Source organism: Triticum dicoccoides, chromosome 3B, assembly GCF_002162155.2.
Source record: "Triticum dicoccoides isolate Atlit2015 ecotype Zavitan chromosome 3B, WEW_v2.0, whole genome shotgun sequence".
NCBI lineage: Eukaryota > Viridiplantae > Streptophyta > Magnoliopsida > Poales > Poaceae > Triticum > Triticum dicoccoides.
The window spans coordinates 536,557,997-536,578,851 of record NC_041385.1 but is presented as its reverse complement, the minus strand read 5'-3'; positions in this window follow the sequence as shown (position 1 = coordinate 536,578,851).

Below are 20,855 nucleotides of genomic sequence, written 5' to 3'. Positions count from 1 at the left end.
CTGACAGTGGGTCCAGAGGGCCCACTAGTCAGGTTTGACTAGTCCGCCCTCCTCCTTCTCCCTCTGTCCCGAGCGGAGGCGGAACTCCGGCGATCGCCGCCGGCGATTGGCGGCTCCATTCGAGAAACCGAAGTCATCCACGGGCTCAGGGGGTCGAGGCGGTCCCGCCGGTGGGTGTTACGGTCTCGGGAGTGGACGGGGTCATCGGCGGTGAGCTTCACGGCGGACGGAGAGCTTCGGGAGCAGAGTGGTTTTGGAGCTACGGTGGTCCTCGATCAAAATCGAGTAGTGGGAATGGTTTACGGGAGGATGAGGGGGTTCTTGGTGAAGAGAATGGAGAGTGGGAGGCCCTGGTGGTGCCGAATTGGCCGGGGCAGTGGTGGCGGCTGCAGTTGCCGGAGGTGGGGAAGAAGACCTCCCCCGGGTCGATTGGCTGCCATGGGAGGATTAGGGTAGCATTCTAAGGCTTCCTCTGTGCTCGGGGAGGCTCGGGGGCCTCCTTTTATAGCTCGTCGAGGTCGATTCCGCGGCGGCCGGATAAGCTCTCCGGCGAACCGCCTCTCTGTAGCTTGCAGGGCAACGTGGCGTGGCTGGGGATGACGGCAGGAGCTAGCGGACGAGTGGGCACTGCTCCAAGGGCGAGCTGGCGAGCGGAGGTGGCTTTGGCGGCGCCGACATGGGCAGAGGCTGTCGGGCGGCGGCGGCGGCTAGCTCTTGGCTTGCCGGGCGTGGCAAGGGGTGGCTTGGCACGTAGCTGTGAGAAGAGGAGCGCGTGGCGTGATGCTGCCGTGTGGGCCAACGCCAGGGGGGGCAGCGTGTCGGCTCGGGCACGCGGCTGCAATTTGCGTGCTCTGGGCGCGCCCAGTGCACGCACGGGACGTGCTCGACGAAATGCCAGAGCATGCTACAGAGCTTGGGTGAGGCTGGCATTTAGCAGATCTAGGTTAGGAGTAACGGGGAGTCTAGTGGACATGCTTGTTCGATCAAAGGTGCAAGCTCACAGTGCAATGCCAAAACTCATGTCAAAACTGGTCATGCTCTCCAGGTGTTTGACAAAATGCTAAGGGCACTTAGGCAGGTCTTGGATTGGCCAAAAACTCCAGATGGTGGTCTCTTTAGATGCACAAGAGGGTGGTGAGGTTGGTTGGCCAAAAGCAGAAACTTGCTAGTGCTAGTTTTGCAAAACTACAATTCTGGACAGGAAATAAATAGCATTATTTCATGAACCAAAATTAATCCAATGGGTGCATGCTCCTGGACTTAAGGGTTTATCATGGGGGACTACAAGTAGGAGGAATAATCAAGGGTTAAAGAGCAAGTAAAAACATGGTTGCTGTACAAACCATCAAGTTGGTCCAGACTGAAGATGAGGTTGATTCACTCAAATTTTTCATAGAACAGCACTAGGTTTTTGCATAAAGTTGAATCATATGCTATTAACAATATCCCATAATTTTGGTGGAGGCCAGAAAGAAATATTTAAATGGGTTGTAGTGCAAAATGCACTCTGGACCAGAGAAGAAGAATTGAGTGTAGGGCTCAAAATATTTCACGAATGAAATATATTTTGGCATAATAGTGATTTAAAAACATCACATGACATCTCCAAATTTTGGTTGGAATTTTAAGTGAATTTATCAAATGGTTGTAGTTCAAATAAGGCCATTTAACCTTGAAAAACCATTTTCAAGAAAATAAAGATCAAGCAACTTAATTATTTAATTAGTTACACTAATAAAAGGAAAGTTTTTCTTGAGAGGTTAAACAAGTCCAATAACATATTTGAAAAGTTTTCTCTTTGGGAAAAACTCATCATAACAGGGAAGGAAATGATTTAAAAATCAAAAATGGAGCTCGGAAATCCAAAGTTTTAAATCCTGGCAAAAAATTTAATTCATTAAAACAAGGCCAAATTTTTGGGGTGTCACAAGTCCGCTCACTTTGAGTGGAATGACCAGGCGGATCAAGCTTTCCACGAGTTGAAGAAGATGCTGTCCACACCGCTTGTCTTGGAGGCCCCAACTGAGAAGGAGCCCATGCTCCTCTACATCACCGCCACCAGCCGGGTGGTCAGCACGGTCATTGTGGTTCAGCGCCCAGAAGAAGGCCGAGCTCAGCTAGTCCAGAGGCCGGTATACTATTTGAGTGAAGTATTGTCCACCTCCAAACAGAACTACCCGCACTATCAGAAAATGTGCTATGGTGTATACTTCGCCTCCAAAAAACTCAAGCCCTACTTTCAAGAACATCCCATCACGGTCGTATGCACTGCCCCGCTTGCCGAGATCATAGGCAGCCGGGATGCATCCGGCCGAGTGGCAAAATGGGCCATTACGCTGGCTCCATACACAATTTACTACCAGCCCCGCACCGCCATCAAGTCCCAAGCACTGGCCGACTTCCTCATCGACTGGACTGAGACCCAGTACCTGCCACCGGCTCCAGACTCCACTCATTAGCGGATGCACTTTGACGGATCCAAGATGCACACCGGCTTGGGAGCCGGCATCGTCCTCACCTCTCCCAAGGGCGACAAACTCAGATACACATTGCAAATCCACTTTGCTGCCTCCAACAATGTGGCCAAGTACGAGGCGCTCATACACGGGCTCTGGCTAGCCAAGGAACTCGGCATCCGCCAGATCCTGTGTTATGGAGACTCGGACTTAGTGGTTCAGCAATCATCCGGCGACTGGGATGCCAAGGACGCAAACATGGCAAGCTACCGTTTCCTTGTCCTCACAATGAGCAAGCAGATGCCCTGGCACGAATAGGCTCCACCCGACAAGCTATACCAACCGGCGTTGCCCTCCAACGCCTCCTCAAGCCATCTATCAAGCCGTCTCCGGAATCCAGTTCCATCTTTGTGCCGCCTGACCCCGACGCAGTCGGATCCGACTTCGGGGACTAGGCAGGTGGCCCGGGGACTTCGGCAGCTGGCTCGGGGACTTCCATAGTCGAACCCGGCCTGGGGACTGCCATAGCCGAACCCGGCCCGGGGACTGCAGTGGCACAGCAGGCGAAGGCCGACTCCAACTCCTCACAACCCAGCCCGCCCACCCTGGTTGCAGTAGCCGTCTTGGCAGTCGAAGAAATCAAAGCTCCATCATGGGCTCAGTGCATCCTTCGGTTTCTGGTGAATGGAGAACTACCGACTGACGAGATCTCGGCCAGATAAGTCCAACACCGAGCCGGGGCCTACACAATAATGAATCAAGAGCTAGTTAGGCGCAGCGTTACCGGAGTCTTCCAGCGCTGCGTCGAGCAAGAGAAGGGCACAACAATCCTCAAAGACATTCACCAAGGCGAATGCGGCCACCATGCCGCCTCTAGGGCGCTCGTCACCAAGGCCTTCCGCCATGGATTCTTCTGGCCGACTGCATTGGAGGATGCCAAGGAACTAGTCAAACACTACAAAGGGTGCCAAGTCTTCGGCTCCAAGCAACACCTGCCGGCTTCTGCACTCAAGACCATCCCCATCACTTGGCCCTTTGCCGTCTGGGGACTGGACATGGTCAGACCATTCAAGACGGCGCGCGGCAGCATGACACATCTGCTTGTCGCCGTAGACAAATTTACCAAGTGGATTGAAGCAAGGCCGATCAAGAAGCTGAATGGGCCGACTGCCGTGACATTCATCGCCGACATTACAACCTGGTACGGCATACCACACAGCATAATCACCGACAACGGCACAAATTTCGCCAAGGGAGCATTGGCACATTTCTGCGCGACGCAGGGCATCCGACTGGACTTAGCGTCCGTTGCCCACCCACAGTCAAACGACCAAGTCGAGCGAGCAAACGGCCTCATCCTCTCCGGCATCAAGCCCCGACTGGTCATGCCACTAGAGCATTCAGCCGACTGCTGGCTTGACTAGCTACCGGCCATCCTCTAGAGTCTGTGCACTACTCCAAACAAGTCGACCGGCTTCACCCCCGTCTTCCTTGTATATGGTGCTGAGGCTGTCATCCCAACTGATATCGAGTTCGACTCACCTCGAGTCACCATGTACATGGAGGCGGAGGCCAAGGAAGCAAGAGAAGACGGTGTTGACTTGCTAGAAGAAAGCCGGCTGTTAGCCCTCAGTCGGTCCGCCATCTACCAGCAAGGATGTCACATCCCTAGCTTCTGGTGCTGCCTAGTGTTTGCATCTTGCTTGCATCATGTTTAAATTTCTCAGAAACCTGAAATGGGGATGGCAGAAACCCCAGCACCACATAATGCAACTAGGATCAAAATGAAAATATTTTCAATAAACCCAATATGTCCCTAAGAAAAGTTCATGATCTCTGGTTTAGGTGAAAACCTCTCCCAAAAATGATGAACATATTTTTAGGTCATTTCTGGATTTTTGAATTAACTCATATTGTATTTGAATTGGGGCATTTAAATCCTATAAATATTTTAAATGCTCTAATAATTCTGAAATTAGTTGAGGCCTGTTGGGAATAATTCCAACAGTGCACAAAAATATTTTCAGGAGTTTTAAAAATGGTTTAGTATTTTTACTAAATCAAAACAAAACAAAACAAAATAGAAAACTGAAATAGATTAAAACAGAAGAGAGGGAGAGCTTACCTGGCGCTCACCTGGCAGCCCAGCCAGCCCACCTAGCAGCCCACTGGCCGGCCCAGCACTGTGCTGGCCCGTGCCAGCCACCTGCTTCCTCTCGCCAGGCAGGCAGAGAGGAGCACGCCGGCGCGCGCGCGGGCGCCACGCCACCAGGCTGTCTGCCTCCGTCGCCTGGCCACCGCAACGCCTCGCGTCTTCGCCTCGACGCCACCCTGCAGCCCCCCTGGGCCCTCTCACTTTCTCTCGTGCTCTCCCCCCTCCTCTGCTCTTGCCCGCAGCACCACCGAGCACAGCCGTCGCCGCCGCTCGCCGCTGCCGTTCGCAGCGCCACTGCCTCGCCTCCCCGATGTGTCCATCGGCTCCGCCACATCGCCCTGGAGCTCCAAGCCAACGGAGGCAAGCCCGGAAGCCCTGGAACATCGCCAGCATCATCGTCTTCACCGCCGGGCACCGGAGATCGTCGCCGCCGATTCGTCGTCCACAGGGCCTCCCCGAGCTCGCTGAGCCTGTCGTCGACGTCCCAGTGAGCTCTGCTGCATTTCCCCTCTGTTTCCCGCATCTTTCGCGTCCTCTAGCCGTCGCGTTCATCGAAACCGAGAACCACCGCCGCCCGAGCTTGTCGCCGGCGTAGCTCCGGCGACCATTTGGTCACGCCAGTGCGTCCAAACGCTTCGCAGCAACACGTAGAGCCTAGCGGGAGCTTCAGTTCGTCCTTTTGCATGCCGTAGCCCCGACCCCGAGCGTGCCCGAACTCCGGCCGCCGCGGAAGTGCTCGCCACCGTTAACTCCAGCCACCCCAGCACCAAACACCGCCACCGTTGGATGCGCCACATCGCCAGCTACTCGTAGCGCCCACCCGCGCATCAAACCGTGGCCGGAGCAGCGTTTCCGACGCTCTCCGTCGTCTCGGCCTCGCCGGCGACTCGACGCCGGCAGGTTTGACCTGCTGTCCATTGACTGGGTGGGCCCAGTTTGACCCCCTGGGTCACTGACATGTGGGCCACCCTTGTTAATTTTAGTTAGGTTAGTTTAGCGCTAATTAACCTAGATTAGTGACTAACCTAACACTAACTACCTCTGTTTAGTTAGTCAACTAACCACTAACACGTGGGACCCACATGTCAGGTTTGACCTGGACCTGGCGTGTTGACTCTGCTGACGTCACCCAGACGTCATGCTGATGTAATAATACATTTTCTGGATTTAATTTAATTCAGGAAATTCCAGAAAATATCCAAAACTTCTAAAATTTATAGAAATTCAACCGTAGCTCCAAATGAAATAATTTATATATGAAAAATTATCAGAAAAATCCAATCTATCCGTATGTACCATTTTCATGCATGTTAGAACAACTTATGACTACTGTTTAGGACAAATCAATTAAATGGCATTTAAATATCCACATATGGGGTTTGAATTTGAATCTTGGATTCAAACCAACTTCATTTAATCTGGTTGCTAGTTGCATTAGCTCAAACCACAGCATATTGCCATGTCACACTCATGCATCATATTGTTGCATTGCATTGATTGTGTTCTTTCTCTGTTGCCGGTGTTTGTCCCCTCTCAGTAGACGACGTACCAACGATGAGTTCGATGACACTGATGAAGAGCTATACTATCTTTGGAAGTGCCAGGCAAGCAAAACCCCCTTGTTCATTCCAATACAATCCCACTCTCTCGCTCCTGCTCTCTTTTATAGCATTAGGACAACACCGATTCATCTGTTACTTGCTGTGGTAGCTGAACCCCTTTATCCTTTGCATGACCTGTCATTGCCACAGTAAATAGATGAAACCCACTAGCATGAGTAGGAGTTGTTTGAGCCCTGATGTGCCTACTCATTCATGCTTGTTGTCATGCCTGCTATTGCTTAGAGTTGTGTCAGGTCTGATTCATCGGGGATGAATCGGAGGTGTGTGAACATGTCCTACTGTTGAGAGCTAAGTGTGTGAACACGATTTGGTAAAGGTAGCGGTGAGAGGCCATGTAGGAGTACATGGTGGGTTGTCTCATTGCAGCCGTCCTCAGGAACTGAGGTCTGTGTTTGTGATCCATGAACAGTTACTACCACACATTGGGTTCCGGTAACTCGGCCCCTCTCGGCTTATTAATCAACTTGATCTCTGTCCAGGAGTTGCAACTAGTTTCTGGTGTTTGTAGGTAGTGTTAGTAGTCTACCAAGTGGCACCCGGTACAGGTGGGCTTGGGACAGACTAGGCACAGTGGCCCGGTGTACCAAGTAGCACCCGGATGGTGGACTTGGGAACCCTGCACACATCGTTTGGGGCCATGAGCGACACCCCGGCCGGATCTCCTTGCGGATGGACCCGAATAGGCGATAAACCTGGACGAGAGACTTGTGTGGTTAGTCAGGTCATGGCCGACACCCTCGCTGGGCTTCCGCTTGAAGGTTGCCGAGTACATGTCGTGTAAACGGCGGTAAGTGGTGAGAGCGTGTGTGAAGAAGTACACCCCTGCAGGGTTAACATTATCTATTCGAATAGCCGTGTCCGCGGTGAAGGACTTCTGGGTTGCCTGTACAGTTCATAGACAAGTGAAAGTGGATACTCTAAAATACGCAAGATAAGCATGAGTGCTATGGATGGCGTTCTCGTAGGGAGACAGGAGCGGATCCATAGTGGTGTATTGATAAGGGGAATATGTGGACTCGAGTGCGCCACCTCAAAAGAGTTACTTGCAGTCATAGTTCAGGTTAGCCACTGAGTCAAAGCTGGCTTGCTGCAGTTAAACCCCACCATCCCCTTTGTTGATAATGATGCATATGTAGTTAGTTCTGATGTAAGTCTTGCTGGGTACATTTGTACTCACGTTGCTTAATTTATGTTTTTGCAGAGAGACTTCAGTCTTGCTAGTAGTACCACGTGGACTTCGACGTTTAGCTTGTTACCTCAGCTACGATCTTGTGCCCTCGACAGGATCTGGTAGATAGTCAGGCTTCTCAGCCTTTTTCTTTTGTAGATGTCTGTACTCAGACATGTTAAGCTTCCGCTTGTGCTTTGACATGTATGCTTTGAGTGTTGGGTCATGAGACCCATGTTTGTAATATCTCGCTCCTCGGAGCCTATTGAATAAATACTTGAGTCGTAGAGTCATGTTGTGATGCCATGTTGTATTTGCACATATCGAGCATATTGTGTGTATGTTATTGAAATGCTTGGTATGTGTGGGATCTGACTATCTAGTTGTTTATCCTTAGTAGCCTCTCTTACCGGGAAATGTCTCCTAGTGTCTCCACTGAGCCATGGTAGCTTGCTACTGCTCCGGAACACTTAGGCTGGCCGGCATGTGTCCTTCTTCGTTCCTGTGTCTGTCCCCTCGGGGAAATGTCACGCGATGTCTACCAGAGTCCTGTTAGCCTGCTACAGCCCGGTTTACCGGAGTCCTGCTAGCCCAGTTGCTACAGCCCGGATTCACTCGCTGATGACCGACACGTTCGTTGTTGGGTCATGTATGCCTGTCCCTGTAAGTTAGTGCCACTTTGGGTTCACGACTAGCCATGTCAGCCCGGGTTCTTTGTCATATGGATGCTAGCGACACTATCATATACATGAGCCAAAAGGCGCAAACGGTCCCGGGCCAGGTAAGGTGGCACCCGTGGGAATACCGTGCGTGAGGCCGCAAAGTGATATGATGTGTTAGATGCTAGATCGGTGTGACTTAGGATCGGGGTCCTGACAACTTTGGTATCAGAGCCTGACTGCTTGTAGGATTACCAAGCCAAACTGGTCGAAGTTGAGTCTAGAAATTCTTTAGTTATATAAGGGAATTGATTGTGGGATGGAACTTAAGGCTCTTTTTACTCCTTATACCTTATGCCCTTCTGATCTGAGTCATCTTATCTTTCCTACGGGGATTAAGAACTAGGCTTTCTTTTCTTTCTATCAGGATCACGTGTTACTAATCCATAGACTTGTAGGATTGACGGTTCTAATCTTCAGTTCGGTTCCTACTACTTCCATGTATTCATAGTTGGCCTGGAACCTTGATATTGTGCTTCTGAGTGGTTATGCCACCATTTTTGTAGCATGTTCCAATCTTTTGAGCATTTACAGCCGTTATGCTGTCCGAGTCATCCCAGGTTTCTATAATATTCCGATGCATTTGTAAATCCCTTCCTCCTGTTTTTAATGTCTCTTTGGGCCAGTTTGACCACACTAATCAGTGAGTTGAGGTACTTTACTGCCTCGACATATATGTTGGAATTCTTATTATGACCCTAGGTGTCTTAGAGTACCACCTAGTACGCTAGCCATGATTTGTGTTCCCAGTGTGATGATTCTGGCCGTCGTCCTCGAAAGCATCCCATGATGCCATTTAGTTGGTAGGTATTCTAGTCCTGGGTCTCCGAACCCGAGATTCATCCTACTTACTTCATGTTGATAGTGTTGCTAGTCCATCTAGGATATTAGTAACCTTTGCATTAGTCCTCGAGGTCCGTGGTATATCCTTCTTCTAAATACCATGAACTGCTTATGGCAGAAGTTCTCTGCTAAACTGAAAGATCACAACCAGAGTGCTGTTGACGAGTTCTCGATTCTATCTTGTGGCTCTGCCAGTTCTACCTTTCTGCATGGGTTATCCGGAAGAAATATGTTGAACTTCGTTCGACATGCTAAACCATGCATCCACAACTCAGAAAATCGTATGTTCCTTGAGTTGTCCCTCTTTAGTTGTTTTCTGACCTTCGTCTATCAATTGATAGTCAAGAGTATGCGTGCCTTCGTTCATCAATGCCTATTACTCTTGTGGTCCGTCAAGCCATTCTATCCCAGAATGACTAGGAGAAACAAACTCCGGTACCTCATCCATATCTAGGATTGGGTCAAAGTAGTTGTACTCCGCAGATCAAAATGCTAATCCAGCTTTTGTACTGTTCTACCCTGAAGTATTACCATCTTTATATTAAGAATATCATGGGAATTGCACACCATCCTATGAACTCTCGATACAGTGATACTCTCTTCATCATTATTCATTTCTCGGTTCCCGTGTTGTTGCAACCGGAGTGCCGACAAGTGAATCATGATGTGTGAACTCAATACTCCTAGCAACTGTGTTGCTTGGTAGTTAAAGGACAACAATTTTATTCTTAGTGTGTTGGTTCTTGAATCACGATTCTAAGATTAATCGTGCTACCTAGTCCTTATTTCCGATGCACTCTCCGATCAATGAGTTAGGATTGAGTCAGTCCCTCGCTCTTGTGATCATATCGTCTTGCCCTGAAAAGCAAGGTTGTTCTCGAGCTTAGTAACATATCGGTGGTTTGTGATTTTCCGAATATCTTCTCGGAAGTATCACCAGGTTGTCACTTGACCGCTATGTTGAGCTCGTGACCAAGTTGGTTTTCGAAACCACCCTTTCTCCAAGAATCCGTGTTGGATACCCTGAGCTAGTTGGATAAGCTAAACAACAACTTGGAGAGTTGGAAGATAAAAGCTTGTCCGCCTCAGTTCATTCCAAAGGGATATCCTTGTGTGTGTGTGTGTGTGATGAAGAAAGATGATATTCTCATTGATTGGTCCTCGTGATCAGTTGTTGGATCTGTGGTGTTGTCAAACTTTGATTTGAGTGTGGGCTATCCCCAAATCAAATCAGAACCAACGATATTCGTAATGTTGTCTTACTCGTGGTTGATTCCTCGAGCATACACCATTACATCCTTTGGTCTGACCAATACTATCACATTGTTCACATAACGGTGGAAGTCCAGTGATATGGAAGTTTCGATGAGTTGTTGTTGAGCCCATCAGCAACATTTTGTCTCCTCCATGATTTGTGTTGAACATCCAGCTAGTGTTGGAAACTTGTGTAAGCATTTTCTTCATGCCCTGTTCATTAAGTATATGTTGGATGAAAGAAGTGACTTCCTTTGATTCACGTGCATTTGATGTAAGTTGCCGCCGTGGGTTCGAGAAAGTTAGTTTTGCTTCCTCTGGAATCGTCCCAAGTCAGTCATGCATGTGCAAAGTATACTGTGGTTTGGTAGATTAATTACCTCCACTCCATATGTATTCCGTAGCACACCAAGCCACTGATTGATTTGTTCAAGGAAAATGAGTTGATGTGCTAATCCTAGGTCATGCACAAGACATCGACATCCTCGATGATGGTTCCCAACCTGAACTCGGTAGTGTTTTATTATAAGACTACTACGTGGTCATGCTTGTCTGGGACATCGTGTTCACATGTATGTAGCAGAACTAGCTCATGTTTTGGAGCTTACTATCGTAGTTCATTTCCCGAGAATCTCGCAACATCATCTCATCGATTTGTGTTGCAAACTTTCATTTTTCCTTCTAGACTTGATGAGGGTGGAATATTATGTTACCAACCAGATCTGAATCTCAGGCAGATATGATGGTTGGAACCTTTCCAAGATCTATGATGTAGGTCCCGACAAGGTTGATGTTCTGGCCGACACACCTAGCCGGAAGATCTATCATTGTAGTATCTTGATTGAGCAAATCGACCATCTTCTCCATGAGGATTTCGAGTGACTTATTAGAAGTTGTTCCTTATGGATCCCTTGTTCCCCCAAAGCCAGACCTTTACTTGATGTTCCAGATACCGACTGGTATTGGGTTAAGCTGGTACATCAAGGAGAACATTAGAAGCGGAGTGCTAAATGTCTCTCGGTCGATCATCCAGATTTTGTCCCCTTGGCCCCGCCAAGGTGAAATCTGAGAAGGTGTTATCTTCCTTTGCATCTGCATCTTCTACCGGCATTCATCATGGTAGTACGTTGTGTTGCCAGGATCCTTGATACGGATATTGGTAAAACCTTGATGAATATGGAAGAGCTCAAGTTCATGAGAGCACGCACAAGCGCTAGGTGTTATCATCGGCACTAACTGGGTTTGCTCTCAGTTTCCTCGGTTATGCTATAACCTTTTCAAATAGTGGACTCACCCTCTACTGTTGAGCTTCTCCCCAGTTACTAAAATTATCACTTGTGTTGTCTTCAACAAGGTAATCCACATCATCCATTCTAGTATGAGTATGCCATTCCTTCGAACTCCGCCAATCGATTGTTGTGATTTGCCTTAGGCTGATATAGAGAGTCTCAATGCTCTCTATATCAAAGGTAATTCTTTTTGCCACTTAAGGTAATAATCTACAAATCACCCTCCTCCAGGATGTCCCGCTGTGGCATCATGGCAACTCAACTCCTCACTACGTTGATAACCGTTCACCACCTTCTTAAGTGTGGAATTGTTGCCTACCTAGTGAACCTTCGTCTTTCGTTTCACTCCATCCCTTCAGATGTATGCTTCGTGTCTCAGGTCGAGAGATGTTGCTATGTCTCATTCCATGAGTTGATCCTAAGTTGTTCGACCTTTGATAAGGTCGATCCTTCTAGAGTCTTTCTTTCCCTCTCGTTGTCATGTTAGTTGGAGTTCTCAGAGCAAGACGACGAGACAAAGACGGTGATTGAATCAACGTTCATTTGAAGTGCAACCTGGATCGTGACAATTGCGTTAGTTGCGTTCCCCCTTCATCTTACCCTACGATTAAATCTCGGGACGAGATTCTTGTTTAGTGGGGGTGAGTTGTCACATCCCTAGCTTCTGGTGCTGCCTAGTGTTTGCATCTTGCTTGCATCATGTTTAAATTTCTCAGAAACCTGAAATGGGGATGGCAGAAACCCCAGCACCACATAATGCAACTAGGATCAAAATGAAAATATTTTCAATAAACCCAATATGTCCCTAAGAAAAGTTCATGATCTCTGGTTTAGGTGAAAACCTCTCCCAAAAATGATGAACATATTTTTAGGTCATTTCTGGATTTTTGAATTAACTCATATTGTATTTGAATTGGGGCATTTAAATCCTATAAATATTTTAAATGCCCTAATAATTCTGAAATTAGTTGAGGCCTGTTGGGAATAATTCCAACAGTGCACAAAAATATTTTCAGGAGTTTTAAAAATGGTTTAATATTTTTACTAAATCAAAACAAAACAAAACAAAATAGAAAACGGAAATATATTAAAACAGAAGAGAGGGAGAGCTTACCTGGCGCTCACCTGGCAGCCCAGCCAGCCCACCTAGCAGCCCACTGGCCGGCCCATCACTGTGCTGGCCCGTGCCAGCCACCTGCTTCCTCTCGCCAGGCAGACAGAGAGGAGCGCGCCGGCCCGCGCGCGAGCGCCACGCCACCAGGTTGTCTGCCTGCGTCGCCTCGCGTCTTCGCCTCGACGCCACCCCGCAGCCCCCTCCTCTGCTCTTGCCCACAGCACCACCGAGCGCAGCCGTCGCCGCCGCTCGCCACTGCCGTTCCCAGCGCCACTGCCTCGCCTCCCCGATGTGTCCATCGGCTCCGCCACATCGCCCTGGAGCTCCAAGCCAACGGAGGCAAGCCCGGAAGACCTGGAACGTCGCCAGCATCATCGTCTTCACCGTCGAGCACCGGAGATCGTCGCCGCCGATTTGTCGTCCATAGGGCCTCCCCGAGCTTGCTGAGCCTGTCGTCGACCTCCCAGTGAGCTCCGCTGCATTTCCCCTCTGTTTCCTGCATCTTTCCCGTCCTCTAGCCGTCGCGTTCATCGAGACCAAGAACCACCGCCGCCCGAGCTTGTTGCCGGCGTAGCTCCGGCGACCATTTGGTCACGCCAGTGCGTCCAAACGCTTCGCAGCAACACGTAGAGCCTAGTGGGAGCTTCAGTTCGTCCTTTTGCACGCCGTAGCCCCGACCCCGAGCGTGCCCGAACTCCGGCCACCGCGGAAGTGCTCGCCGCCGTTAACTCCGGCCACCCCAGCACCAAACACCACCACCGTTGGATGCGCCACATCGCCAGCTACTCGTAGCGCCCACCCGCGCATCAAACCGTGGCCGGAGCAGCGTTTCCGACGCTCTCCGTCGTCTTGGCCTCGCCGGCGACTCGACGCCGGTAGGTTTGACCTGCTGTCCATTGACTAGGTGGGCCCAGTTTGACCCCCTGGGTCACTGACATGTGGGTCACCCCTGTTAATTTTAGTTAGGTTAGTTTAGCGCTAATTAACCTAGATTAGTGACTAACCTAACACTAACTAACTCTGTTTAGTTAGTCAACTAACCACAGACACGTGGGACCCACAGGTCAGGTTTGACCTGGACCTGGCGTGTTGACTCTGCTGACGTCACCTAGACGTCATGCTGATGTAATAATACATTTTCTGGATTTAATTTAATTCAGGAAATTCCAGAAAATATCCAAAACTTCTAAAATTTATAGAAATTCAACCGTAGCTCCAAATGAAATAATTTATATATGAAAAATTATCAGAAAAATCCAATCTATCCATATGTACCATTTTCATGCATGTTAGAACAACTTATGACTACTGTTTAGGACAAATCAATTAAATGGCATTTAAATATCCACATATGGGGTTTGAATTTGAATCTTGGATTCAAACCAACTTCATTTAATCTGGTTGCTAGTTGCATTAGCTCAAACCACAGCATATTGCCATGTCACACTCATGGATCATATTGTTGCATTGCATTGATTGTGTTCTTTCTCTGTTGCCGGTGTTTGTCCCCTCTCAGTAGACGACGTACCGACGATGAGTTCGATGACACTGATGAAGAGCTATACTATCTTCAGAAGTGCCAGGAAAGCAAAACCCCCTTGTTCATTCCGATACAATCCCACTCTCTCGCTCCTGCTATCTTTTACAACATTAGGACAACACCGATTCATCTGTTACTTGCTGCGGTAGCTGAACCCCTTTATCCTTTGCATGACCTGTCATTGCCACAGTAAATAGATGAAACCCACTAGCATGAGTAGGAGTTGTTTGAGCCCTGATGTGCCTACTCATTCATGCTTGTTGTCATGCCTGCTATTGCTTAGAGTTGTGTCAGGTCTGATTCATCGGGGATGAATCGGAGGTGTGTGAACATGTCCTACTGTTGAGAGCTAAGTGTGTGAACACGATTTGGTAAAAGGTAGCGGTGAGAGGCCATGTAGGAGTACATGGTGGGTTGTCTCATTGCAGCCGTCCTCAGGAACTGAGTTCTGTGTTTGTGATCCATGAACAGTTACTACCACACATTGGGTTCCGGTAACTCGGCCCCTCCCGGCTTATTAATCAACTTGATCTCTGTCCAGGAGTTGCAACTAGTTTCTGGTGTTTGTAGGTAGTGTTAGTAGTCTACCAAGTGGCACCCGGTACAGGTGGGCTTGGGACAGACTAGGCACAGTGGCCCGGTGTACCAAGTAGCACCCGGATGGTGGACTTGGGAACCCTGCACACATCATTCGGGGCCGTGAGCGACACCCCGGCCGGATCTCCTTGCGGATGGACCCGAATAGGCGATAAACCTGGACGAGAGACTTGTGTGGTTAGTCAGGTCATGGCCGACACCCTCGCTGGGCTTCCGCTTGAAGGTTGCCGAGTACATGTCGTGTAAACGGCGGTAGCTGGTGAGAGCGTGTGTGAAGAAGTACACCCCTGCAGGGTTAACATTATCTATTCGAATAGTCGTGTCCGCGGTAAAGGACTTTTGGGTTACCTGTACAGTTCATGGACAAGTGAAAGTGGATACTCTAAAATACGCAAGATAAGCGTGAGTGCTATGGATGGTGTTCTCGTAGGGAGACGTGAGCGGATCCATAGTGGTGTATTGATATGGGGAATATGTGGACTCGAGTGCGCCACCTCAAAAGTGTTACTTGCAGTCATAGTTCATGTTAGCCACTGAGTCAAAGCTGGCTTGCTGCAGTTAAACCCCACCATCCCCTTTGTTGATAATGATGCATATGTAGTTAGTTCTGATGTAAGTCTTGCTGGGTACATTTGTACTCACGTTCCTTAATTTATGTTTTTGCAGAGAGACTTCAGTCTCGCTAGTAGTACCGCGTGGACTTCGACGTTTAGCTTGTTACCTCAGCTACGATCTTGTGCCCTCGGCAGGATCTGGTAGATAGTCAGGCTTCTCAGCCTTTTTCTTTTGTAGATGTTTGTACTCAGACATGTTAAGCTTCCGCTTGTGCTTTGACATGTATGCTCTGAGTGTTGGGTCATGAGACCCATGTTTGTAATATCTCGCTCCTCGTAGCCTATTGAATAAATACTTGAGTCGTAGAGTCATGTTGTGATGCCATGTTGTATTTGCACATATCGAGCATATTGTGTGTATGTTATTGAAATGCTTGGTATGTGTGGGATCTGACTATCTAGATGTTTATCCTTAGTAGCCTCTCTTACCGGGAAATGTCTCCTAGTGTTTCCGCTGAGCCATGGTAGCTTGCTACTGCTCCGGAATACTTAGGCTGGCCGGCATGTGTCCTTCTTCGTTCCTGTGTCTGTCCCCTCGGGGAAATGTCACGCGATGTCTACCGGAGTCCTGTTAGCCTGCTACAGCCTGGTTTACCGGAGTCCTGCTAGCCCAGTTGCTACAGCCCGGATTCACTCGCTGATGACCGACACGTTCGTTGTTGGGTCATGTATGCCTGTCCGTGTAAGTTAGTGCCACTTTGGGTTCACGACTAGCCATGTCAGCCCGGGTTCTTTGTCATATGGATGCTAGCGACACTATCATATACGTGAGCCAAAAGGCGCAAACGGTCCCGGGCCAGGTAAGGTGGCACCCGTGGGAATATCGTGCGTGAGGCCGCAAAGTGATATGATGTGTTACATGCTAGATCGGTGTGACTTAGGATCGGGGTCCTGACAAAGGACTACGCCGTTACCACAGTCGGAGAGTGAAGCCAAGAACTTTCCAAGAGTGAGAAATTGTGCTCCGGCTGATACAGCGTACAGCCGGCCAGCACAAGCTCTCGGCCCCTTGGGAAGGCCCCTTCGTCATCAGCCGGGCTCTAGGAAACGACTCCTATTACCTAATCGACGCGCAGAAGCCGAAGGAACGCAAGAGAGACGACTCCGGTAAAGAGTCGGACCGCCCATGGAACGCCAATCTTCTTCGAAGATTTTACAGTTGAAATGCAGTATGTATCACTCTACCTTTTGTATTAAGTATGAGACAACGGGCCCCCGAGGAGTTCTCGGGGACTACCCTATTTTATCTATGAATGCCGGGTATAACACCCATGGTTACCCTCCTATATTTACTACCTCCGTCCGGCACCGGGTTTGACTAGTCGGCCCGGGGACTTGCGGCCTTGAGTTATGTCCAAGTTCTACCTGCAGTTAGACAAGTAATGTGCCGGCACCCAAGCCCTCTCTTGCGAGAGTCACAGCTCGAAGAACCAGCTGCCCGACTAGCAAGAGCTAAAGGCGGAAAGGATGCCCACATGAAAAATGGCTAAGGACTAACGAACTTACATAACACAAGCCGGCTTCCCCCCATCGCCAACCGACTATCGAAGCAGTCGGCTAGCTGGCTTCCTTTCCTACTCTACCAAAATCTAAGAAAGCCTGAACCTTTGCCTTCCCAGATGGCTGAATTCCTTACCCGGCCACAGACTGCAGAGCAGCTGCCCGGCTGGGAAGGCGAAAACCAAGGGAAGGCGGCAAAGGAAGAAAGCTGAAAGATAAAAAGCAAGTCAGAATGGAAGCCAAACATGCACATAATAATATTTACATCAAACAGCCTTCGAAAGGCCGGCATTCAACGAAGTTTGAATACACCCCCAGTGGGTGGAATTGCGCAAAATAACAAGTTTTGTCCAAAGAGTAACTAGCAGGGAAGTAAATGATAAATCAAGCCAAGGGAGCGCCTGGAGCTTCAGGAAGAACGGTGGAGACGACGGTGTCGGCTGGAGGAGTGGCCGGCTAGCGAGTCTCGGCCTGGTCATCGCCGGTGGCAGGCGGAGCGTTCGCACGTGCCTCGTTGCTGGAGGCACGGTCATGCTAAGGCTGGCTGTCAGGACCCCGACTCAATGCCACATCGATCTAGCATGTAACACCTCATATCACTTTGCGGCCTCACGCACGGTATTCCCACGGGTGTTGCCTTACCTTTGCCCGGGACCGTTTGCGCCTTTTGGCTCACGTATATGATGATGTCGCTAGCATCCATATGATAAAGAGTCCGGGCTGACATGACTAGTCGTAAACCCAAAGTGGCACAGACTTACAGGGACAGGCATCCATGACCCAGCATCGAACGTGTCGGTCATCAGCGAGTGAATCCAGGCTGTAGCACTGGGCTAGCAGGACTCCGGTGAACCGGGCTGTAGCGGGCTAACAGGACTCCGGTATTCATCGCGTGACATTTCCCCGAAGGAACAGACACAGGAACGAAGAAGGACACATGCCGGCCAGCCTAAGTGTTCCGGAGCAGTAGCAAGCTACCAAGGCTCAATGGAAACACTAGGAGACATTTCCCGGTAAGAGAGGCTACTAAAGATAAACAACTAGATGGTCAGATCCCACACATACCAAGCATTTCAATAACATACACACAATATGCTCGATATGTGCAAATACAACATGGCATCACAACATGACTCTACGACTCAAGTATTTAATCAATAGGCTCCGAGGAGCGAGATATTACAAACATGGGTCTCATGACCCAACACTCAGAGCATACAAATCAAAGCACAAGCGGAAGCTATCATGTCTGGGTACAGACATCTATAAATGAAAAAGGCTGAGAAGCCTGACTATCTACCAGATCCTGCCGAGGGCACAAGATCGTAGCTGAGGTAACAAGCTAAACGTCGAAGTCCACGCGGAACTACTAGTGAGACTGAAGTCTCTCTGCACAAAACATAAAATAGGCAAACGTGAGTACAAATGTACCCAGCAAGACTTACATCAGAACTAACTACATATGCATCATTATCAACAAGGGGATGGTGGGGTTTAACTGCAACAAGCTAGCTTTGACTCGGTGGCTATCCTAAACTACGACTGCAAGCGACTCTTTTGAGGTGGCGCACACGAGTCCACATATTCACCATATCAATACACCACTATGGATCCGCTCCCGTCTCCCTACGAGAACGCCATCCATAGCACTCACGCTTATCTTGCGTATTTTAGGGTATCCACTTTCACTTGTCTATGAACTGATATAAGCAACCCAGAAGTCCTTTACCGCGGACACGGCTATTCGAATAGATGATGTTAACCCTGCAGGGGTGTACTTCTTCATACATGTTTCCACCACTTAGCGTCTGCACACGACATGTGCTCGGCAGACTTCAAGCGAAAGCCGACGTGGGTGTAGACCACGACCTACCTAAACACCTAAGTCTCTAGTCCAGGTTTATCGCCTATTCGGGTTCCATCCATGAGGAGATCCGGCCGGAGTTTCGCTCACAGCCCCAAACGATGTGAACAGGGTTTCGTGACACCAAACGGGCGCCCGATATACCCGGCCACGTGCCTACCGCATCACAGCCCACCCCTACGGTCAACGCTGTCCACGGCCTCCAGCATATTACAAACACCAAAAACTACTTGCAACTCCTGGACAGAGGACAAGGGTGAATAAGAAGTCGAGCGGGGTCATATTTCAGGGCCCAATGTATGGTAGTAGCTGAATCATGGATCACAAACACAGAACTCAGTTCCTGAGGACGGCTTCAATGAGACAACCCACCATGTACTCCTACATGGCCTCTCACCGACACCTTTTACCAAATCGTGTTCACACACTTAGCTCACACACAGTAGGACATGTTCACCCGCCTCTGATTCATCCCCGATGAATCAGACCTGACTCAACTCTAAGCAGTAGCAGGCATGACAAACAAGCATGAATGAGTAGGCACATCAGGGCTCAAACAACTCCTACTCATGCTAGTGGGTTTCATCTATTTACTGTGGCAATGACAGGTCATGCAAAGGATAAAGGGGTTCAGCTACCGCAGCAAGTAACAAATATGTCGTTGTTGTCCTAATGCAGTAAAAGAGAGCAGGAGCGAGAGAGTGGGATTTTATCGGAATGAACAAGGGGGTTTTGCTTGCCTGGCACTTCTGAAGATAATATTGAGTCTTCATCAGTGTCAACGATCACATCATCGGTATCACGTCTATCGAGAGGGGACAAATACCGGCAACACAGAAGGGAACACAATTAATGCAATGCACAATATGATGCATGATCATGACATGGCAAAATGAATGTGTTTTGGGCTAATGCACCTAAAACCAGATTAAATGAAGTTGGTTTGAATACAAGATTCAAATTCAAACTCCATATATGATTATTCAAATGCCATTTAATTGATTTGTGCTAAACAGCACCTATAAGTTGTTCTAACATGCATGAAAATGGTACAGATGGATTCCTTGAATTTTTCTGATAATTTTTCATATATAATTTATTTAATTTGGAGTTACGGTTGAATTTCTATGATTTTTAGAAGTTTTTACAATTTTTTGGAATTTCCTGAATATTTAGAATTAAAATAATTCCAGAAAATGAATTATGGCGTCAGCATGACCTCATGCTGACCTCAGCAGGTCAACGGGCGGTCCAGGTCAAACCTGACGTGTGGGGTCCACACGTCGGTGACACAGGGGCTAATCCCGCGTTGACCCGGGCTTTGACCCGCTACGGGGCCCACTGTCAGTGTCACGGGGTTAGTTTAACAGGGTCATTAGTGCTAATTAGGAGTGCCACGTCGGCAGTCGCCGGAGTGTCGCCAGCGACGACCACGGCCGACAGCGGAGGTGCACCGTGCACTCGCTACGGAGCACCATTTGACGTGCAGTTTGCTCCTACGGGTTCCTGGGAGGAAGGCACATCTAAAGAGGCAAGTGACAGCAGCTGGGGTGGCCGGAGCTGCCGGCGGCGAGCTCCTTTGCGGCTGCCGGAGTTCGGGCAATCTCGGGGTCAGGGTTAGGGAGCACGGCAGGAGGAGCTGGGGCGTGCTACGGACTCCTGAGATCACGGTGAGCACGTCAGTGGGCTTGGATACGAGCTGGGGTGGCTGTGGCCACGGCCACGCCATGGCCGGCGGCGAGAGATTCTCGGGCAAAGTGGTGGGGCTAGCTAGAGAGGGAGGTGGGGCACGGGGAGAGGGGGAATCGGGTCGAGGGCTCACCGCGGTTCTTCTGGTGCTGCTGGCGAGGCAGGGGAGGCACGGGGTCCGGCGAATCGGCGGCGGCGGTCCTCGGTGGCCGAGGAGGGGAAAAGCGTCGGGACGGCGCTTCGGGGCTTCTCCGGTCGCGTGAGTCGACGGGGAGGTCGTGGGAGGCACTGCGGAGCTCAGGAGCACGTCGGGGAGGAGAGGGGGTGGCGGTGGCCATGGTACGGCGACGATGGCGGCGAGCTCCGCTCGGTGGTGTGTGTGAGAGGGAAACAGAGGAGGGAATGGGGTCCAGGGGGGAGAGAGGGGAGGT